Source organism: Hemiscyllium ocellatum, chromosome 4, assembly GCF_020745735.1.
Source record: "Hemiscyllium ocellatum isolate sHemOce1 chromosome 4, sHemOce1.pat.X.cur, whole genome shotgun sequence".
Taxonomy (NCBI): domain Eukaryota; kingdom Metazoa; phylum Chordata; class Chondrichthyes; order Orectolobiformes; family Hemiscylliidae; genus Hemiscyllium; species Hemiscyllium ocellatum.
The window spans coordinates 31,631,414-31,654,644 of record NC_083404.1 but is presented as its reverse complement, the minus strand read 5'-3'; the positions used below and the strand labels follow the sequence as shown (position 1 = coordinate 31,654,644).

Below are 23,231 nucleotides of genomic sequence, written 5' to 3'. Positions count from 1 at the left end.
AATAATATAAACAATTAAATACAACTAATCAAGTATGTCAGAATAAGTTAAGTCAAGAATGCAGCAGCTCATGGGAGCTTTAGGGTATCACTGCAACCTAGGATAAATGCATTTGTGGTGAATGTTTGAAGTTCAAGCAGCTTCAGCTCGGTGAGAGTCGGAGGCTGATGACAGATGCTACAACATATATCAGGGAAGGGTACATTATCTGGATTTTTTTTGTACCAGGAAGCAGTCATATCGCTTAGGATAAGGTCTTCAGATTTGGTCAGTGATTAGGGAAGGGAGGGCATCGCCATGTTTGTGACATGGAAGGGGACTCACTAGGCAAGACAGTCAGCATCCACCATGGTCCAATCAGCCTATCTGAATGAAAACAGGCACTGCAGTGTGGATAAACTTGAGGCGGACATGGAGGAGGGGAAATAGTAGTAGTATACTGAAAAAGGATTTACATCATTCTGTGCAACAAACAGCGACAGTCCAGATGACTGTTGTTATCTGCTCAGTGCCAAGGTTTGGGCCACCTGATCAAGGCTAGAAAAAAGTCTTCACTGGGAGGTGGGTTCAGTGGTCATGGTCAACATAGGTAGTAACACAACTACAAGGAAGTTCATGAACAGAAAGTATAAGGACCGTTGCACTACATTAAAAAGCAGAACCACAGAAGTCATAATCTGTGGAAAGGAGGGAATCACCATGCATGAGACAAGAAAGGGGACCCAGGAGACAGGACAGTCAGCATCCACCATGGCAAATAGGGGCAGGGTACTTACAATTAGAGAGATGCACTCATAGCTCAAACATTAGTGTGGGCACCAGAACTGGAGAAAAGTGGGCTGAACCATTGGGATGGCGTACATCTGATCCGTGTTGAGGAAGAGTACTCTTGAGAACTGCATAACAAAGAGGGTGTTCTAAACTACATTTTGGGAGCGAGGGATCAAATATGGAAAATGTGGCACATCAAAGAATAGGGATAAGGTCAGAAAGAAAACAGTAATATGGGAAATGAAGTCCAGAGATTTGCAAGAAGGAACATAGAGAAAAATAAATCTAGGTATTCACCAACAATCAAGATGAGACATTAGAAAAATAAAACTAAAAAGGCTCTGTGTTTGAATGTTTGCAAACAGAGTGGTGAAGGAAGACTTTTGGCACACTGGCCTTCATTGAGTATAGAAGTTGGGAAGTTATGTTGCAGTTGTACAGAATGTTGGTGGCCACAATTTGAGTACGGTGTCCAGTTTTGGTCACCTTGCGATAGGAATGATGTTATTAAACTAGAAACAGTGCAGAAGGAATTTACAAGGATATTGCCAGGACTCAAGGGACTGAGTTGGACAAGCTAGGACTTTTTTCTTTACAATGTAGTAGACCTGGGGAGGGGGCAGAATCTTATAGTAGTGTACAAGATCATAAGAGGCATAGATATGATGAATGCTCGATCTTTTTCCCAGAATTGGGGAATTGAGGACTGGAGGGCATCTGTTTAAAAGGTAAGAGGAGAAAGAATAAGTGGAAACCTGAGGGACAACCTTTTGAGTTTACACAGAGGGTAGTACACAAAAGCAATAACTGCCCAACAGAAGCAGTTGAGGCTGATACATTAACAACATTTCAAAGAGATTTGGACAAATACATGGACAAGAGGGTGGTGCAGTGGCTCAGTGGTTAGCCCTACTGCCTCAAAGCGCCAGAGACCCGGGTTCGATTCTGACCTCCGACAGACAGTTTGTGTGGTGTTTGCACACATTCGCCCAGTGCCTGCATGGGTTTCCTCTGAGAGCTCCAGTTTCCTCCCACAATTCAAAGACATTCAGGTTAGGTGAACTGGCCAAGCTAAATTACCCATCATGTTAAGTGCACTTGTAAGGAATAAATATAGATAATAGGGTAGGGGAATGGGTCTCGGTGGGTGACTTTTTGGAGGGTTGGTATGGACTTGTTAGGCCAAAGGACCTGTTTTCACATGGTAGGGCTTCTACAAGAAGGATATGGACGAAGTGCAGGGAAACGGGTTAACATGGATGAACATTTTGGTCAGCATGGACCAGCTGGAGCCGAAGGGTCTGTCCCCATGCTGTCAGGCTCTATGACTCCACAAAAAAAATGGAATTAATAGTATTTATTCAACATGCGTCTTTACATAATCATCACAGAGACATGACTACATTATAACAAGAATTAGGTCCTGAAAATTGAGGGGTATATGCTATTTAAGACTAGGAAGCTAGGCAAGGGAGGAGGAGTAGCACTATTAATGAAGGAAGGCCATTTGTACAATAGTTAATGATGACCTTGGGCAAGACTTTAATGCATAAAATTGGTTTGGGTGAAGATGAAAGTTGGTAGGAGAAATAAGTTATTAGCTGGAACTGCCTACAGCTCCCTTTGCAGTAAACACAAGTAGGGACAATTTAGAAATATGAGCTGGTTTTTGCAGACTCTCTTTCAATCATGGATGACTTTAATCTGGATATCTACATACAAATTGGAAAAAAAATCTAATAGGTAGTAGTAGCCATGAGGAGCAGTTCATAGAATGCTTGAGATCTGGTTCTAAAAATGCTGCTGAGAACCAAACAGGTTATATTGAACTTAGTGTTGTGTAATGAGAACAGGATTAATGAATGATCTCTGAGTAAAAGGCATCTTTAAAACAGAGCAACATCCATAATACAATTGAAACATACATCCAGTTTGAAAAGAAGAAAAGTTGAGTCTAAGACAAGAATATTAAACCTAAATAAGAGCAACTATGTGATCATGGAAGATGAGCTGGGTAAAGTAAACTCGCATAGCAGGTGAGAGGGTAGATCAATAGAAACTCTGGCAGACATTTAAAGAGAATATTTCAGAATTCTCAGAAGTATATTACTAACATAAATGTTCTACAGGGACAATCCACCATTCACGTTGAACTAAAGAAATTAGGGAAGGCATCGAAGCTAAGAAAAAAGAATATAACTGCACAAAGCTGAATGGCAGTCCAGGTTAATAGGCAAAATATTTTAAAAACTACAGATAATGACAAAGGTTAATCAAGAGAAAGAAATTTGAGAATGAGAGGAAGCTAGCTAGGAATGTAAAAACGGACAGCGAAAAGTATACAAAATGGAAACAAAGCAAAGCAGTATTGGTCCTCTGGAGAGTGAGAATGGGGAATTTATAGTAGATAAGGAAGTTGCAGATGAAACAAATATTTTATTTTTGACTTCATCATACAGGTGACAAAAAAAATACCGGAATTAACTAACTCAGGAGAAGGAAGAACTTTGTAATGTTATGATGAAGAAAAGTGTACCAAATAAACTGATTCTGGGCTGACATGTCGCTGGATCCATATGGATTTCAGTCTAGGGGCCTAAAACAGGTTGTTAATGAGGTGGAAAATGCATTGCTGTTAATTTTTCAGCACTCAAGATTCAGGAAAGGTTCCACTGAACTGGAAAGTAGCAAGCATGGTCCCCCTATTCAAAAAGGGATTCTAGCAGAAAAGAGGAAATGAGGATGTGACTCACTTGGATGTAGAAGATCCTGAACAGTGTTGACAAGGTGAACGTGGAAAGGATTTCCCCTCTTGTAAGTCAGTCCAGAATGAGAAGGCATTGTTTTAAAATTAAAGGTAGGCCATTCAGAACAATAAGGAGAGTCTTTTGAGAGTTATCTAATTTTGAAACTCTTCAGAAGGCAGCGGTGATGGGGTCTCAACAAACATTTTAAGAAACGTATAGATTCTTTGAGGCAAGGGAATCAAAAGTTTTTGGATATAGATGTGAATGAGGAATTCAAAATGCAAAACAGATTGACTATGATCATACTGAATGATTGTTTTTTTATCTATGACTGCAGATGCTGGAAACCAGATTCTGGATTAATGGTGCTGGAAGAGCACAGCAGTTCAGGCAGCATCCGAGGAGCACTGCTCCTCGGATGCTGCCTGAACTGCTGTGCTCTTCCAGCACCACTAATCCAGATACTGAATGATAGAGCAAGCTCAAAATGGCGGAATGGTCTATTTCATTCCTATTTCACACACTCGTACAAAGGAATACGGTTGCTGCTGTTGGTCATTAATCATCATAGCCAAAACACATTGCTGCAGATGTACAAGGTAAAGTCTCAAGTCCAGTCATCTCTTCAACTGCAATGACCTTGACCTTTTTTCCAATCACAAATTCAGAAGCAGCATATTCACTGATGATTCTAGGGTTCATAGTAGTCTCATCCGAAGCAGGCCATGTCCACATATATTAAGACCTGCAAAATTCAGGCTTGTTCTGATAAATGACAAATAACATGACCATCTCCACTTACAAAATCTCACTATCCTGTCCTAGTGGCTAGAGAATTTCATGGCATTTTCATTTCTGAATCTTTACTACCAGTAACCTGGGGCATACCATCTACAAACATTTAGCAACACGATGAAACACTCTACAGTTCCTAGGATACGTTTCTGGGTAACCCAAGATGGAGGACGGGAAAAATTTCTGGCTGCAACAGCTGCTCCTTTTTTGAGGTATTTCAGGTGTTGGGGGTGATTTCCCCGAATCCCAGGAGCACCAATTACTGTTTTATATGTTGTTGCATTGTTTTGGAACTTTGGTAAACAAAAAATCCAATCAACAGCAGTTTTAAAAGGGAGTAGACCAGACAAAGGAAGTACATGGTGAGGTCAGAGCCAGAGCGAGTGAGCGAGAGAGACAGCACGAGAGACAGAGATCTCCTGTCATCTTTCTAAACTCCAGAGTATAGATCCAGAGTCCTCAAACGTTCCTCACATGTTAAACTTTTCATATCTGGGACTATTCTTGTGACTCTCCCCTCAATACACTCCAAAGCTAGTACATCATTCCTGAGACATGGGGCCCAAAACTGCATACAATATTCTAAATATGACCTGACCAACAACTTGTCAAGTCTCCTTCATAAACACCTTCGACATTCTTGATTTCTACTACCTATAAGGGCAAGAACGAGAGAGACGTGGAAACACCATCTACAAGGTCCCTTCCATCACAGTTGAAAATACACAGCCTTCACAGTCTTCTCATGATCATTGATCAAAATCTTGGAACTCATTTTCTTAAAGTACTGCAGTGTACCCACATCAAACAGACTGCAGCAGTTCAAGAGGGCTTCTCACCACCACAATTAAAAATGGGCAATAAACACCAGCACAGAAAAAGGGTTTCTTAGGGGCTAGTTAAGAAAGGAATAATAAAGAGAGAGAAACAGGTGATCTACAAGGAGACTCCAGAGCTACACAACTGAACGTACAAGAGCTAATGGTAAAGTGGATGTTCAAGAAGTCAGAATTCAAGGAAAACAGATAGTTCAGAAAAACAGAATACTGTAGATGCTGGAAATAAGAACTAAAAATGCTGGAACAGGTTCAGCAAGAAAGCAGTCACTTGGCCTGTTCTCTCTACCTCGCCTCTCACCTTCACTGATCTGTACACATACCTACCCAGATCTTTCTGCTCCTGCACCCCCTTTAGAATTGCATCTTTTACATTGTCTGTCCATGTTCTTCTTAGCAAAATGCTATCACCTCAATTCGCTGCATTGAACTTCATCTTCACCTATCCTCCCATTCGACCAACTTGTCTGTCTTTTTGAAGTTTGCACTATCTTCCGCACAATTTACAATACTTCCAGGTTTAGTATCATTTCCACACTTTGAAACTGTTCCTGCACGCCAAGATCCAGATCATTTAGAATCAGAAGAAGTTCCTGCCCCAACACTGACCTTTGGGAAAGACCACCAGACACCTTCCTCATGCTCAAAATAGAGTGTAATGAATATTTTAGCAGCCAGCCAATTTAGAATATTGTTACTGTGTTTTTTTATTCCATGAGGTATAATTTCTTAAGTCTGTTATATAGCACTGTATCAAACACATTTTGGAAGTCCATGTACTGTACATGGACAGCATTACCCTCACCAGCCCTTTCTGTAAACTCTTCAAAACAAAATTTCTACAAGTATGTTTTCCCCTTAAAAGTCCACGCTGGTTCTTCCTCAAACACACCTTCTTCATCTAAAAAGTAATTCTATCCCTAACAATTGCTTCTAAACTGAAGTTAAGCTGACTGGTCTATAATAACAATCTTTATTAAATAAGGGCATGATGTTCACAATTTTCCAGTTTCCTGGCATCACGTCCAAGTCCAGGGAAGAAAAAACATTATGCCCAATGTTCCTTCGCTTTCCTCTCACTTCAATATTCTTGGATGCATCTCAGTTATCTGTCAACTTGAATTCCCAGTCTATCCAACACTTCCCTCTGTCTATTTTGAACTTTTCTGGTGACAGTGTACTGCTAAAAGATTAAATGGGAATATCGCTTTGGATATTATTGTAATATTAATATTAATGTTAACTGCACTGTCTTTGGGTGGAGGGATGACAATCATGAAAGAATGCGAATCACCCACACCCCAATTAGGCGGTCATTTGCTACTAGTCTTACTACTATCAAATTTAAACCACCATTCAATCTTTTACATTCAAAAATGCTTTCAAGCCATCCTTTGAAGCTCAGACCTGCATTGTCTTGGGGATTCACTGAGTCAGGAAATCGGCTGCATAACGATCCTCCAGGATTAGGGTATTAGCATAATCTCAGAGGATGATCTCATCCTGCCATTGTACCTGGGGTAACATGTTACTGTGAGTGACTGGAGGTTGTCTTGAGTGGCATGTAACTATGGAGTGGTCAGAGCATCTGTAAGCATTGTCAACTGACCTATATAAAAGGGGATGTATTTTCTTTGTTCAGGGCCTCACTTTGACTCGATCTTGCCTGTGTGGGGTGGGGGGGTGGGGGGTCACCTAGTTTATACAGCTTTAATAAACTTTAACTGTTTGCAGAAGTTGGTGTATGTGAATTGCTTCTTCTATGCGAAACCTCAGGAAAAGAACCTAACGACAGAGCTGCTTCCGATGTCACCATAGCATGGTTTACATCTACCTCCTTGAAGGCACATGAAAAGTTTTCACTTAATACCTCAGGTAAGCCTTCTGATTCAACAAGTAAAATCTCTTCTTGGTCCCGAGTCACTTACGTTTCACCTTTTTATTTTGTTTATATCCTTATACAAGACTTTGGGATTTCCTTTTATGCTAGATGTCAGTTTCATATAAATTTCAATCTCTTGGTTTCTCTGACATGCTTTTCACCTTTCTTCTAAATCTTCCATATTCAGCTCGTTTCTCAGTCATACATTTCATGTGGGGAGGTGTGGGCCTCATGCTATTATCATTCAACTATTGATCTAGAAACTCAGCTAATGTTCTGAAGACTCTGGTTCAGATCCTGCCATGGCAGATGGTGGATATTGAATTCAACATAAGACTGAAATGAAGAATCTAATGATGGTCATGTAAACAGTTTCTTTTGCCTGACAACCTGGCTCAATAACATCCTTCAGTGAAGGAAATCTACCATCCCCAGCTGGTCTAACTGACATGTGATTCCAGAGCCACAGCAATGTGGTTTACTCTTAACTGCCTTCTGAAACGGTCAAGCAAGCCACTCTGTAGTATCAACTGCAATAAAGTCTCAAATCAGAAGTAAAACCAGATGAACCACCTAGCATCAACTGAGGCACTCCAAAAGACTCCAAAGAAATAGTCCTGTTGACGCTACAAACTCCTCCTTACTAACATCTGGGGGCTAGTGCCAAACTTTGCAGAACTGTCTCAGAGTAGCCAGAGACAAAAAAAAATCTGCAGATGCTGGATTCCAAGGTAGACAAGCAGGAGGCGGGAAAAACACAGCAAGCCAGGCAGCATCAGGGAGGTGGAGAAGTCAACGTTTCAGGTCAAACTCTTCTTCAGGACTGGGAATGGGTGTAAGGGGAGCTGTACATAAAAGGGTGGGGGGGGGGTGCATGGTGGTGAGGTGGGGATAGATGAATACAGGTGGGGGGTATGACCTGGTTGGTCAGTTGGAAGAATGAATATGGTTCGTGGCGAGAAGAAAGGGTCAATCAGAGGAATGGAAGGGAGGGAGAGGGGCTTGGAAGGGAGATTACTTGAAATTGAAGAACTCAATGTTGAGTCCTACAGGCTGGAATCTGCTCAAGCAGAAGAGGAGATGTTGTGGAGCCGTAGAGATGCACAGCATGTAAACAGACCCTTGGGTGCAAATCGTCCATGCTGACCAGATATCTTAACCTAATCCAGGCCCATTTGCCAGCAGCTGGCCCATATCCCTCCAAACCCTCCCTTTTCAGATACACACATCCAGATTCCTTTTAAAATGTTGCAATTGTACCAGCCTCCACACCATTTCCTCTGGCAGCTCATTCCATACATGCACCACCCTTTGCCCCTTAAGTCTCTTGTATCTTTCCCCTCTCACCCTAAACCTATGCCCTCTAGTTCTGGACTCGCCCACCCCAGTGAAAAGGCCTTGTCTATTTATCCTATCCACGCCCCTCATGATTTTATAAACCTCTATAAAAGGTCACCACTCAGCCTCCGATGCTCCATGGAAAACAGCCCTAACCTAGTCAATCTCTCCCTATAGCTCAAACCCTCCAACTCTGGCAACATCTTTCCAAATCTTTTCTGAACCCTTTCAAGTTTCATTACATCCTTCCGATAGGAAGGAGACCAGAACCATATCCAATGTTCCAAAAGTGGTCTAACCAATGTCCTGTACAGTCACCACATGACCTCCCAACTCCTATACTCAGTACTCTGACCAATAAAGGAAAGCATAGCAGATGCCTTCTTCATGATCCTATCTACCTGCGACTCTACTTTCAAGGAACTATGAACCTTCACTCCAAGACCTCTTTGATCAGCAACACTCCCTCGGACCTTTCTATTAAGTGTATGAGTCCTGCTCGGATTCCTCCAATTTGCAGTTTGATTTGTTGTAGCAATAGAGGCAGCCAAGGATGGTCACGTCAGAAAGAGAGCGGAAAGGGGAATTAAGATGGACGGTGACTGGGAGGTCAGGTCAGCCCCTGCAGGCCTAGTAGACTCTTGACAAAACATTCCCTTAGTTTACGTTTGATCTCTCTAATGTAGAGAAGACCACATTAGCAGCACCAGCTACAGTAAACTAGGTCGGAGGAGGCACATGAACCTCTGTCTCACCCGAAAGGACTGTTTGGGGCCCTGGGTGAAAGTGGGGGGTTGGCGAAAGGAGCGATCCTTGCGAAAGGCGGAAAGGGGGGGGGGGGGGGGGGGGGGGGATTCTCTTGGTGGTGAGACCTAGGAGTTGGCAAAAAAAGGTGTTAAAAGGATGATTCTTTGGATGCATAGACTGGTGGGATGTTAGGTGAGGATAAGGGAGACCTTGTCTTTATTGCGTTTGGGGCGGTATTACAACAGTGGAATGGGGAATGGAAGCAGTGCGGGTGAAGGGCTGTCTGGATGACAGAGGGGGGAAAAAAAGCACACTGTACAAAATAGGTGGACATCTGGGATGCTTGGCAGTGGAATGTCTCCTCGTCCAAGTAGATGTGGTGGAGATGGAGGTATTGGGACAACAGGATGGTGTTCTTGCAAAGTACAGGGTGGGAGGTGTAGTCCAGATAGTTGTAGGAGTCTGTGGGTTTATAGTCTGCAGACTGACGTTTACTGTCGCCGGAGATGGAAATGGAGAGGTCAAGAAAGTGGAGGGAGGCGTCAGAGATGGACCAAGTGAATTTGAGGGCGGGATGGAAGTTGTGGGCGAAAGTCGATGAACTGCTCCAGTTCAGCCTGGGTGCTGGAGGCTGTACCGATGCAGTCAGGCTAGCCAAGCAATAACCTGAAACAGTCATACTCACAGAATCACACTGTAAAGATCCAACATCCCAGCCACCACCATCCCTAAATACGTCCTGTCCCACTCACAGTATAGACCCAGTAAAGATGGCGGCACATTGATATACAGGCAGGAAGGAGTAGCCTCTGGACTCCTCAATACGGATTCCAGACCTTTGAAGTCTCATGGCTTCAAGTTAACATGGGCAAGGAAACTACCTGGATTACCACATACCATCCTCCCTTGCATGCATTTCTGGTCTCCTTTCCTATTGGAAAGATGTTGTGAAACTTCAAAAGGCTCAGAAAAGATTTACAAGGATGTTGCCAGGATTTGAGCTATAGGGAGAGGCTTAATAGGCTAGGGCTGTTTTCCCTGGAGTAGGAGGTTGAGGGGTAACCTTATAGAGGTTTATAAAATCATGAGGGGCATGGATAGGTTAAATAGACAAAGTCTTTTCTTTGGGGTGGGGAGTCCAGAACTAGAGGGCATAGGTTTCAGGTGAGAGGGGAAAGATATACAAAACAAAAAGAGACCCAAGGGGCAACGTTTTTACACAGAGGATGGTAGGTATATGAAATGAGCTGCCAGAGGATGTGGGGAGTCTAGTACAATTGCAACACTTAAAAGACACCTGGATGGGGATATGAATAGGAAGGGTTTGGGAGGGATATTGGCCAGGTGCTGGCAAGTGGGACTAGATTGGGTTGGGATATCTGGTCTGCGTGGTCGAGTTCGACCGAAGCATTTGTTTCTATGCTGTACATCTCTATGACAATGACTCCGATGATGAATCCGTATTTCTTCATACTGAACAGCACTTGGAGCAAGCACTGAAGGTGGCAAGGGAGCAAAACATGCTCTGGGTGGTAGAATTTCAATTTCAATCATCCAGTGGCTCAGCAGCACTACTAATTAAGCTGGCTGCGTTCTAAAGTACACAGCTACAAGACTGGGTTTGCGGCAAATAGAATCAGAGTCCCAGAGCTCTATGGCATGGAAACAACCTTGGTCCAACTCATCCGTGCTGACCAGATATCTTAAATAAATCTAGTCCTAGTCCTGGTTGCCAGCATTTGGCCTATATCCCTCTAAACTCTTCCTATTTATATTCCCACCCAAGAACCGTTTAAATGCTATAATTGTACCAGCCTCCACTACTTTAATCTAATAGCTCATTCCATACAAGTACCCCACTCTGCGTGAAAAGGTTGCCCTTAGGTCCCTTTTAAAATCTCCCGCCCCCCCCCCCCCCCCCCCCTTAAAACTATGCCATCAAGTTTTGGGCTCTCCCAGCCCAGGGAAAAGACCTTGTTTATTCAATCTATCCATGCACATCATGATTTTATAAACCTCCATATGGCCACCTCTCAGCCTCTGATGCCTCAGAGAAAATAGTCCTAGTCTATTCAGCCTCTCCGGATAACTCAACCCCTCCAGCCCTGGCAACATCCTTGCAAATCTTTTCTGCACCCTTGCAAGTTTACCGGCATCCTTCCTACAGTCGGGACACCAGAATTGCATGCAATATTCCAAAACTGGCTGAACCAAAGAATGTCCTGTACAGCCACAACATGACCTTCAAATTCCTATACTCAATGCATTGACCAATAAAGGCATGCATACCAAACTTTCTTTACTATTCTATCTATCTGCAACTCCACTTTCAAGGAACGTGAACTTGCACTCCAAGGTCTGTGTTCAGCAACACTCCCAGGATCTTACCATTAAGTGTACAGGTCCTGCCCTGTCTTTCTAAAATGCAGCAGCTCACATTTATTTAAATTTAACTCCATCTGTCAGTCCTCGGCCCATTGGCCCATCTGATCAAGATCCTGTTGTACTTTGAGGTAACATTCTTCACTGTCCACTACACCTCCAATTTTGACCTCATCTACAAACTTATGTGCACCCATTTATGTAGATTACAAAAAGTAATGGACCAAGCATCAAACATTGTGACACATTGCTGGTCACAGGCCTCCAGTCTGAATAGCAGCCCTCCACCAACACCTGCTGTCTTCTTCCTTCAAGCCAGTTCTGCAGTTTCCCTGTATTCCACATGATCTAACCTTGCTAACCATTCTGCCGTATGGAACCTTCTCAAACACCCTACTAACGTCCACATAAATCACGTCTCTGCTGTCATCAATCCTCTTCATTACTACTTCAAAAAAAAAGTGAAAAAGTTGGAGAGACAATTTCCCACACACAAAGCCATGTTGACAATCCCTAGTTAGTTCTTGCCTTTTCATTTAAATGTAAATCCTATCCCTCAGTATTCCCTCCAACATCTTTGGAACCACCGATGTTAGGCTTACTGGTCTACAGTTCTCTGTCTTTTCTTTACCATCTTTTTAAGATGGTGGCACCGCATTAGCCAACCTCCAATATTCTGGAATCTCACCTGTGGCTATCAATGGTACAAATATCTCAGCAAGATACAAGCAATCACTTCCTGAGCTGCCCATACAGTTAGAGGGTACACCTGATCAGGTCCCAAGGATTTATCCACCTTGATGCATTTTAAAAGACATCCAACACCATCTCCTCTGTAAGCTGGACATTTTTCCAAGATGTCGCTATTTATTTCCCACGAGCACTTCCATTTTCCTCCTCCACAGTAATGACTAATGCAACATACTCGTTTAGAAGCTCCCCTATCTCCTGCAGTTCTATACATAGGCAGCCTTATTGATTTTTAAAGGGGCCCTTTTGTCTCCCTAGTTATTCTTTTGTCCTTATGTATTCATAGAATTTCTTTGGATTCTCCTTAACCCTGTCTGCCCTCCTGATTTCCCTCAAGTATACTCCTACTGCCTTTATATCTAAGGATTCATTCAATCTCTAATGTCTATACCTAACATGCTTTCTTCTTTTTCCATGACTAAAACCAAATTTCTCTAGTCATCCAGCATTCCCTGCACCTATCAGCCCTGTCCTTCACCCTAAAAGGAACATGCTGTCTCTAGACTCTCTCATTTTTGAAGGCTTCCCATTTTCCAGCTTTACTTGCAAACACCTGCCCCCAATCAACTTTTGAAAGTCCTTGTCTAATACCTTCAAAATTGACCGTACTCCAATTTAAAACTTCAACTTTTAGATCCTTTTCCATCACTATTTTCAAACTAATAGAATTCTGATCACTGGCCCCAAAGTGTACCCCTACTGACACCTCAGTCACCTGCCCTGCCTTATTTCCCAAGAGAAGGTCAAGCTTTTCACCTTCTCTCGTAGGTACATCCACATACTGAATCAGAAAGTGTTCTTGTACACATTTAAGTTCCTCTCCATCCAAATCTTTACACTATGGTAGTCCCAGTTTTTGGAAAGTTAAAATATCCTACCATATGTACCCTACTATTATTATAGATAACTGATCTCTTTACAAATTTATTTCAAATTCCTGCTGGCTACTAGGATCGGGGTTGGGGTAGGGGTGGGTGCTACAGTACAATTCCAATAAAGGTAATCATCTTTTTTAAAATCTCCTCAGTTCTGAATAAATTTCCTTGAATATATTCCCAGAATTATCCTCCTTAAAAACTGATATTGTAATATTATCCCTAATCAAAAACATCACTACCCCGCTTCTCTATCCTTCCTATAGCATCTATACCCTGGAACATTATGCTGCCAGTTCTGTCCATCACTAACCCATGTCTCAATAATTGCTATGATATCCCAGTAGTATCATATTCCCAGGCGTGCCCTAAGTTCATCTGCCTTATCTGACTTCTTGCATTGAAATAAATGCAGTTTAATCAGTCCGACCTTGTTCTATTTTGTTCCTGCCTGCCCTGACCGCTTGATTCACTCCTTTTCCCAAATGTACCAGTCTCAGATGGATCTCTTTCCTCACTGAGTCCAAACTCCTACCTCCTTACTAGTTTAAACTCCCGAATAGCTCCAGCAATCTCCCTTCCAACTCAGGGGCAATCTGTCCTTCTCCTACTCCATGTCACTCCTACTCCAGGAGAGATTCCAATTATCCAAATATGTGAATCCTTCTCCCCTACAACAGCACCCCAGCCATGCTTTCATCTGCTCAATCCTCCTATTCCTACCCTCACGAGCTCGTGGCACCAGGAGTAATCCAGATAGTACTACCCTCGAGGACCTCCTTCTTAGAATTGCTAATTTCCTATTTCTCCTCAGAACCTCATCTTTTTCTAATCTAATGTCATTAGTTGCAATGTGTACAATGATTTCCAGTTGGCCCCTCTTACCTTTGAGAATATTCTGCAGAGATATCCTTGATCCTGGCACCAGAGAAACAACACACTATTCCAATTTATCATTGACTGCAGAAATGTCCGTTTGTGCCTCTGACTACAGTCCCCTATCACAATCGATCACTCAGACCCTGATGTACCCCTTATTACATGACAGCTAGCTTCAGTACTAGAAACCTAGTTGTCAGTGCTACATTCCAGAGAGTCCATCACCCCCTATATTTTCCAAAAGTGCATACCTGTTTGAGATGGGGTTAAGTGCAGGAGTCTCCTGTAGCATCTGGCTCCCTCATCCACCTTTCTTGGACGTAACCCTTTACCTGACTGTACCTGCAGTTTTTCTCCCTCCCTGCAAATGCCATCCATCTAGCTCCCATAAATGACACATTGTCTCTAACTGCCATTCCAACTAATCAGACAGGATTTGCAACCAAACACACTTCCGATAGATATAATCATCAGTAACATGGAAAAGACTTCCTAAGTTCCCACATCCAACAGAAAGAGCACATCACACTACTAAAGGCTATCTTTGCACCTTAATAATCTACAAAGCAGAAAATAGCTGAAAAATGTGTTGCTGGAAAAGCGCAGCAGGTCAGGCAGCATCCAAGGACCAGGAGAATCGACATTTCGGAGCATATGCCCAAAACCTTTCCAGCAACACATTTTTTAGCTCTGATCTCCAGCATCTGCAGTCCTTAATTAAACCCAGAAAATAGCACAGTCTTATTGTCAAAAACACTGCTCCAAGCTAACTTAGTATTTATGTTTAAAATCAAAGTTTAAACAAGAGACAGATCTCAAAAATGTATGATAAAACAAGAACCTACTCTACTTAGTGTTGTAGATTTACCTAAAAAAAGTTACACTTAAAACAAAACAGCCACTTAGCTGGTCTGCGCTGTGAGCTCCCCCATACAGGTTTCTCCAAGGTGAGCTGTGAATTTTGCTGTTGTTTATTTTTCTTAGAAGAACTGCAATGTTCAAGGATACTTGAAACCAAAACAGCAGAGGCAGTTAGCTGTGCAGGTTCACTGCTGGACCAAACAGCTATGCAGATTTCTCCATTTGATTCACTTCCCATGCATCCACTACCTTTATCTCTCTTCTTCCTTTTTACAGTGCCGTTATTTTGATTTTTCTCCCCCCACCCCCAACCCGGTTCCAAAACAATGCAACTGCCATAAAATAGTAATTACTTCTGAGAATTTGAGGAAATCAGCACCAACACTTAAAATACCTCAAAGCAGCAGCTCTTACAGCTGCGCTTTTCCTCCCCGTCTTCCACCTTGGATTATCTGGAAAAACTATTTGAAGTCATCATTACCAACCTGCTGGTTACACATGCATCTGTCCACGACAGTATTGGTAAATGATCATCGCACAGTCCTTGTAGAGACAAAACTCTAAATTTCACATTGAGAATACCCTCCATTATGACATGCAGCACGATCACGTGCTAAATAGGACAGACTCTGACCAGATCTAGCAACTCAAGACCAGGCATCCACAAGACACTGCATGTCAACAACAGCAGAATTGTACTCCAGCAAAATCTGCAACAGCATGGGCTGGCACATTGATTACTAAGGCAGGGGATCAACCCTGATTCAACAGAGTGCAGGAAGGCATGCCAGGAACAGCACCTGGCATGCCTGAAAATTAAGGGGCAACCTGATGAACCTTTCAAACAGAACTACTTGCAATGTAAACAACATAAGCAAGTGATAGATAGCAAGAGCTCAGCGATCCCATAACCAACAGTGTAGATCTAAACATTATAGTCCTTCCACATATAGTCTTGAACAGTAACTAAACAACTCACTGGAAATAGCAACTTCACAAATATCCCCATCCTCAATGATAACAGAACCCAACACCTCAGTCCAAAGATAAAGCTGAAGCATTCACCTTAATTTTCAGCCAAGATGCCAAGTGGATGAAGCATCTCACACTCCTCCAGTGGTCCTCAGCATTATAGATATCAGTCTTCAGCCAATTCTATTCATTCCACATGACATCAAACAATGACTGGAGGCACTGAATACTGCAAAGGCTATAAGCCTTGACAACGTTCCAGCAATAGTACTGAAAACTTGTCCTCCAGAATCTGTCACTCCAAGCCAAGCTGTTCCAAGTATAGTTACAACACTGGCATCTACCTGATAAATGTGTAAAATTGTCCAGATATATGTTGTACACAAAAAGCAAACCTGTCCCATCAGTCTACTCTCAAATCATCAGTGCTATCAAGCAGTGTCTGCACAGCAAGACAGGATTTTGACACCTGGTTTGAATTCCACAAGAGCCATTCAGCTCCTTACCTCAAAAAAGCCTTGGTTCAAATATAGACAAAAATGCTGCATTCCAGAGGTGAGGGGAATATGATAGATAGCCCTTGACATCAAGGAGTCCTAGCAAAACTGGAGATCAATGGATTTTAGAGGTCAAACTCTCCGCCAACTGGCATATAGGATAATGATTTGGTTGTTCAAGGTCAGTCTCTCAGCTCCTCGATATCTCTGCAGGTGTTCCTCAGGGTAGTGTCATTGGCACAACCATCTTCAGCAATGACCTTTCCTAATCATAAAGGTCAAAAGTAGGAATGCTCCCAAGAAGATTCCCAGTCCTGACTCCTCTGATGTGCAAAAGCTACAGGGCCTGGACAATATCCAGTCTTGGGCTGAAAAGAGTGGCAAGTAACATTTGTGTCACAGGCAATCACCATATCCAGAAAGAGATAATCTAAACACCATCCCTCGACATTCAACGGTGTTACCATCACTGACCCCTCACTGACCCCACTACCAACATTCTGGGGGTTACCACTGACCACAAACCCAACTGGACTTACCATAACTGTAGCTACAAGAACAGGTCAGAGGGTGGGAATACTGCAGAGAGTATCTCACCTGACTCAAAGCCTGCCTACCACCTACAAGGCACAAGGATGGAATATTCCCCACTTTTCTGGATGGATGAAGCGGCAACACCCATGAAGCTTGACACCAAAGTAGCAGCTTGATTGGTACCACATCCACAAGCATCCATTCTCTCCACCATTTATGCCAAGTAGCAGCAGTGTGTACTATCTACAAAATCACTCAGAAATTCACCAAGGCTCCTTTACACAGCATCTTCCAAACCCTCAATCACTAACACCTCAAAAGACAAGGGCTGCTGATATATGGGAACACCACCACCTGCAAATTCCCCTCCAGGTCACCTTCCATCTTGACTTGCAAATATATTGCTGATCCTTCACTGTCCCTGCATCAAAATTTTGGCATTCCCTCCTTGAGGGCATTGTGGGTTAACCTACAGCCTGTGAATTGTAGCGGTTCAAAAGCGTAGTAAATCACCACTTTCTTATAGACAACTTAGGAACAGAAAATAAATGCTGGCCAGTTAGTGATGCACACATTCCATGAATAAATTTTAAAAGCTATGATAAGCATAGTTACGTAGATCGGGGTTATGTGGACATTGCCATACGTGCAGAATATGTTAAAAAAGAACGGTGAGTTGATTATCCAAACTTCCATTTGGAAAGCTGATGCCAGACTATCAGAGACCTGGCTCAAAAGAAGAGCAGGACTGGATATTAAATATTCCAAAATACGTTTTCCTATCGTTCATAAATCCTGTAAGGAGGAGGGATAGCTGTCGTAAGAACAATGCAGAAGTAGAATAAAGGATGCTCCAGATGAGTAATGAACAAATGTATTAGACCAGAGCCAAGGAACCAAAAAAGTGAAATTACACTACTTCATGCAAGCTATAGGTCAACTAGTGGGAAAAATAAAGAAGAACAAACTTGCAAGGAAATTCAGAAGGTGCAAGAATCAAAGTATTTATAACATGGAACTTTCAAATATAAAATATAAAATGCAGTAGTAGTAGTAGTAGTAGTAGTAATAGATGAACAGAGAGCAAGATTTCCTCAAGTGTGTACAGAAAACTATTCTACAGTATTATGTTTCCGATCCATTGAGAATAGAGGCACTACTGTACCTGGCTCTTAAAAACAAAATTAGGCAAGTGGATCAAGTGTCAGTACAGAAACATTTTCTAGAGTTCTTTGAGAAGATAGATAAAGGGGAGATTAGTACACCTAAATCTGTTTGGACTTCCAAAAAGCTTTTGATGAGGTAGCACACATTAAGACATGAGGATATTTAATAAGTTAAGAGCCCATGGTGTTGGGAGTAGTATGCAAGCATAGTTCTGTACTCTGAAGATAGTCAGAGTTGGGAATAAGGGATATTTTCAGGATAGCAACCTGCAACTAGGGGACTACCACAGAGATCATTGCTGGGGTTACAATTATTTATATATATTAATGGCTTGGATGATGGAAGTGAATATGCTATCACCAAGTTTGCTGATGACTCAAAAATAAATTGGAAGGACAATAATGAAGATGACAAAGCACCTACAAAAGGTACGTTGACAGGTTGAATAGGGCAAAAACCTGACAGATTAAATATAATTTACAAAAAATGAAAGGAACTTTGGTAAAGGGAGGAGGATAATTATTTAAGTGGAGAAGACTGCAGAACACAGGGATCCTTACAAAATTTGAGTATACAAGTTCAGCAGGAAATAGGGATAATCAAATGTGGTTGGCCTTTGTTTCAAAGGGAATGGAATATAAAAATAGGGAGGCCTTGCTAATACCATACAAGTCAAACCACAGCTGAAATACAGTAAATAGTTTTGCTCCCCTTATCCAAGGGATGATATGCTGAAATTGGAGGCAGTCTAGGGAAGTTTCGCCAGTCTAATTCAGATAGAGGAATTTTAATACGAGGAGTAGTTGGGTAAATTGGGATTATACTCTTTGGCGTTCAGAAGAATGACAGAAGACCTTATTGAAACATATAAAATTCTTAGGTGGCTTGGGAGAATTGATGAGGGAGGTGGTTTCTTCTTTTGGAAGAATCAAGAACTAGATGGCATAATCCCACAGTGAGAGGTCACACATTTTGGAGAAAGATGGGGAGGATACCTTTTTCCCTCAGGAGGTACTGAAATTATGGAATTCTTTATTGCAAACGGTTGTCAAGGTTGGGTCATTAAGAAGATTTAAGACTGAGGTTGACAGATTTTTAAGTCAGTAAGGGGATCAAGAGTTATGGGGACAAAGCAGGAAAGTGGAGTTTAGGGTCATCTGGTCAGCCACAATTTCATTGAACAGCAGAGCAGACTTGTTGGGCCAAAATAGCCCATTACTGCTCCAACATTTTAGTCTATTTTGGGGACCCTGATCAGTGCCTCAAGGTTTGAACTGTCTATAGAAAAAGAACAAAATTCAGAGGAAGAGTAATTAGCTCAGGGAAAGCCAACTTCATACAAATAGATTCAAGAACAGCTTCTTCCCCACTGTTATCAGATTTTGAATGGACGTCTAATAATGTTGATTCTGATCTTTGTGCACTTTCTCTGCAGCTGTAACACTGCAATCTGCATGCCATACCATACAAAGTGCATCAGGCTAGTGGAACAATCTGACTGTACAGCATGCAAAACAACACTTTTCACTGTATCTCTGTGCATATGACAACAATAAATCAATTTCAGTAAGGTAAGATTATGCTAGCCAAAGTCATAGGCTGACAGATCAAACGAACAATAATGGACTGTATTTAATGTTAAAATAGTTCTGACATTATCAAAGTATGTTCACAGAAAGGGAAAAGTCAGACAAATTCAGGGTTGCTGGACTACAGAAAACACGGAGGTTAAGAAAAACAAGAGAAGAAAAAAAGTGCTTATTACATATGTTCTTGATTATATAAACTACTTGAAAAGGCTGAATACTGAAGGCTCAGAGGTGGAGGAATATGAAAAGCAAAGGGTTTCAGAAGAGCAACTAACATAAAAGGAAGCCAAAAGTCTTCTATGTGCATATAAATAGCAAAATGGTGAGGGTTTTTTTGGAAGGACCAAAAAAATAAGTGCACAATTGGAGACAGAGTTCGCAGCTGAGGGATTAACTTGACATTTTGCTTTGGTTTTACCAATGAAGATAATACCGTGCAGATTTTGGCGAAAGAGTAGTAATTCATACACGGAAGGGTTTAAAATTGCTAAGGATATGGTATTAGATAGACTATCGCTCCAGGACCAGATATGTATCAAAAGATGAAGAAAGTGACAGTGGAAATTGCATAATTTTTCCCAGTATTCCTTGGTGGTGCCAGAGGGACAGGAAAACTGAAAATTTTAGACCCTTGGAATGGAAATGTAATTCCAGCAATTTACAGGTTCGTTTAATCTTAGTGGTGGGAACAATACTCAAAACGATAACATGGGCCAAATGTAGACAAATATGGAATAAAAGAACTGCAGATGCTATAAATCAGAAATTAAAAACAAAAACAAAAGTTGCTAGTAAAGCTCAGCAGGTCTGGCAGCATCTGTGGAGAGAAATCAGACTTAGGTTTCCAGGGTTGAGGAAGGGTCAATGATCAAAATATTTCCTTTGATTTCTCTTCACAGACCAGTCGAGCTTTTCCAGCAACTTCTGTTTTTGTAAGCAAATATGGGTTTGTTAAAGAAAGCACAAATTTGTTAAGGGAAAAACATGTTTAATTAAGTCTTTAAAAAGCACCAGAACGTTAACTGAGAAGGCGAAGGAGAGTAATCTTACTGATGTGGTGCTCGAAGACTTTCAAATTTGCACCATTAAACTCAGGTTTATGAACTAGATTATTTTATTATTCACGAAATGAGAAATAAAAGTTACTTGGATATGAAATTGGGCAAGTGACAGAAAGATTATAGTGGTTAATGGATGGTTTTTGTAAGGGAGAAATGGTTAGAAGTGAGCTCTTGAGAGGGCTAATATTATGAGCTTGCTCTTCCAGAAATATTAATAACCTAGACCTTAGTGTACAGGGTGCAATTTCAAAACTTAAAGATGGTATGAAACTTGAAAACATTGTAAACTGAGTGTAGAACTTTAGGAAAACACGGACAATTTATTTGCACAACAGACAAGCAGCAGATTAAATTTAATGCAGAGAAGTGTGAAGAGTTTTATTTTCATTGAATGTAAACAAAAAGGCATTTTAAAGAGGTATAATTCTAAAAAGGGCAGTATAAGAGCAAAGGGACCAGGGTGTACATCTGCATCAGTCAGGAAAGAGGGCAGGATAAATTGTTAGACCATGGTTATTAGCATGTTATGGACCAGGCCAGACCCCTCAAAACATTTCAAGAAGGTAGATCAGATTCTAATTTTTCTCGTTGTCTTAAGCAGGTTTAAGGTGGATATTCCGGGAGCGATGCCACGAGTCAAACCACTTAGTTTTAAACAAAACAGAATTTATTTACAAGATGACTGAATGAAACAGACAAAAGAGAACAGAATATAGAATAACTTAACCAATCCAAAAACCCAACAGATCATCCCCAACTTAAATGATGCTGTTACAAATACTTGCAACAATCCCCATAAACACCCCTTGGCACAAAAGGGAAACATCAAACACAGGGTCTTACACGAGAGGTGTCAGAGAGTGATTACCAGCAGGGACCCGCATCTTTGGGTCCAGCAGCATTTTCAACACTACTGCTAAAAACCAAACCAAACCAAACCAGAGAAAGTGGAGCTGGGAAAACTGGCCACTCCCTTTCATTGCACAAGAGTTTCTTTCCAAAACAAAACTCAAAACCCTGTTGCCTGAGGCAGTATCTGTTAGCTGTAATCAAACTGGCCCTAAACACTTCACCTTAGACTTTTTGGGAGTCTGGTGTCTTTTACAACCTCTCTGGGAACAAAAAAAAGGAAAACTTAACCTTGTTAAAACAGCAGCTTCGTCACACCTTCCCCTTAAAAAAAAAAGATCAATATCCAAAGATGGCTTCATTTTAAAACTCATTAATCTTAAGTGTTTATACTCTACAAACATACACATTACATTGACTATAAACATGCAAAGATGTACAACAGACTGAAAAGGAATGTAGTTGCACTCCTGCCATGGAACACTTCCATTTCTCATTCAAGCTATGACAATGCATCGACAATTACATTTTCTTACCCTGCCACATGCACAAGTTTCAAATTGAATGACTATAATGACAAGCTAAACAGTTTAGCATTTTTGTCCTTAAAGTTTCTCCACAAACTTCAATGGGTTATGGTCAATATATATGATTGCCTCAGATACTTTACTAGTAACGTAAACATTGAAATGTTGCAACACCAACACCAAGCTCAAAAGTTTCCTTCTCAACTGTTGAATATTTCTGCAGAAATACCAGATAGGTCTTTCTATCTTCTCATCTTCTTGCAAGAGCACAGCACAGACACCTACATCACTTGTATCAATACCCACCTTGAACAGCTTTGCCTAATTAAGTGTGGCTAATACTGCAGCAGTGGTCAACACAGCTTTCAGGCTGTCAAATGCCTTCTGACAGTCCACTTTCCACTGAAACTTCTTGCCTTTCTTCAGCAATTCAATGAGTGGAGCAGCCACACGGCTAAAATTTGGTGCAAAAATTTCAGAAAAATCCACTCGATCCCAGGAATAGTAATTCTGCTCTTTTTGTGGATGGTATGGAAAACTCCCCAATGAACATTTCGTTTTTGCTTCCCGTGGGGCCATTTGTCCATGTCCAATACCATGGACCAGGAAGGTGACTTGGGTTTTGACAAATTCACTTTTAACCAGGTTTATCACCAAGCCTGCCTTTCAAAGCCGATCGAGAAGTCTAATAATGTTGTAAATGTTCCATTCATGTCTGACTAAAAATCACCAGGTCATCTGTGTATCTGACACAATTGGGGAATCTGTCAATCACCTTATTGGTTAGACACTGAAATGTGGCTAGTGCATTCTTCATATCAAATGGCATGACTTTAAGCTGATAATAGTCCATTCGGTGTTACAAAAATGGAAATTGCGTTCGCTCTTTTTGACAAAGGTACCTGCCAGCATCCTGAGCAAGTCCAACTTATATTTATAAGTTGCTTGCCTCATCTTATCAACAGTCTTCTAAACAAAGAATCGGATATACATCAGTCTTTGCAACTGCATTGACTTTGCAATAGTCCACACATAACCGTTGGGTACCATCTGGCTTTGGCACCATTACTGTAGGTGAGCTCAAGTCACTAACTCACTTTGATTGCGTCATCTTGGAGCAAGTGTTGAACCAATGCCAACTTTAGAGGGTTTAACTGATAAGGATGTTGCTT

The 23,231-nt window shown here is 41.5% G+C and overlaps 1 protein-coding gene across 1 annotated transcript in view; it reads right to left on the bottom strand.

Moving 5' to 3' along the window:
* fbxl2 (F-box and leucine-rich repeat protein 2) overlaps positions 1-23,231 on the bottom strand; it is a 182,195-nt gene that overhangs the window by 147,804 nt on the left and 11,160 nt on the right. The gene's annotated exons all lie outside the window — the stretch shown is intronic.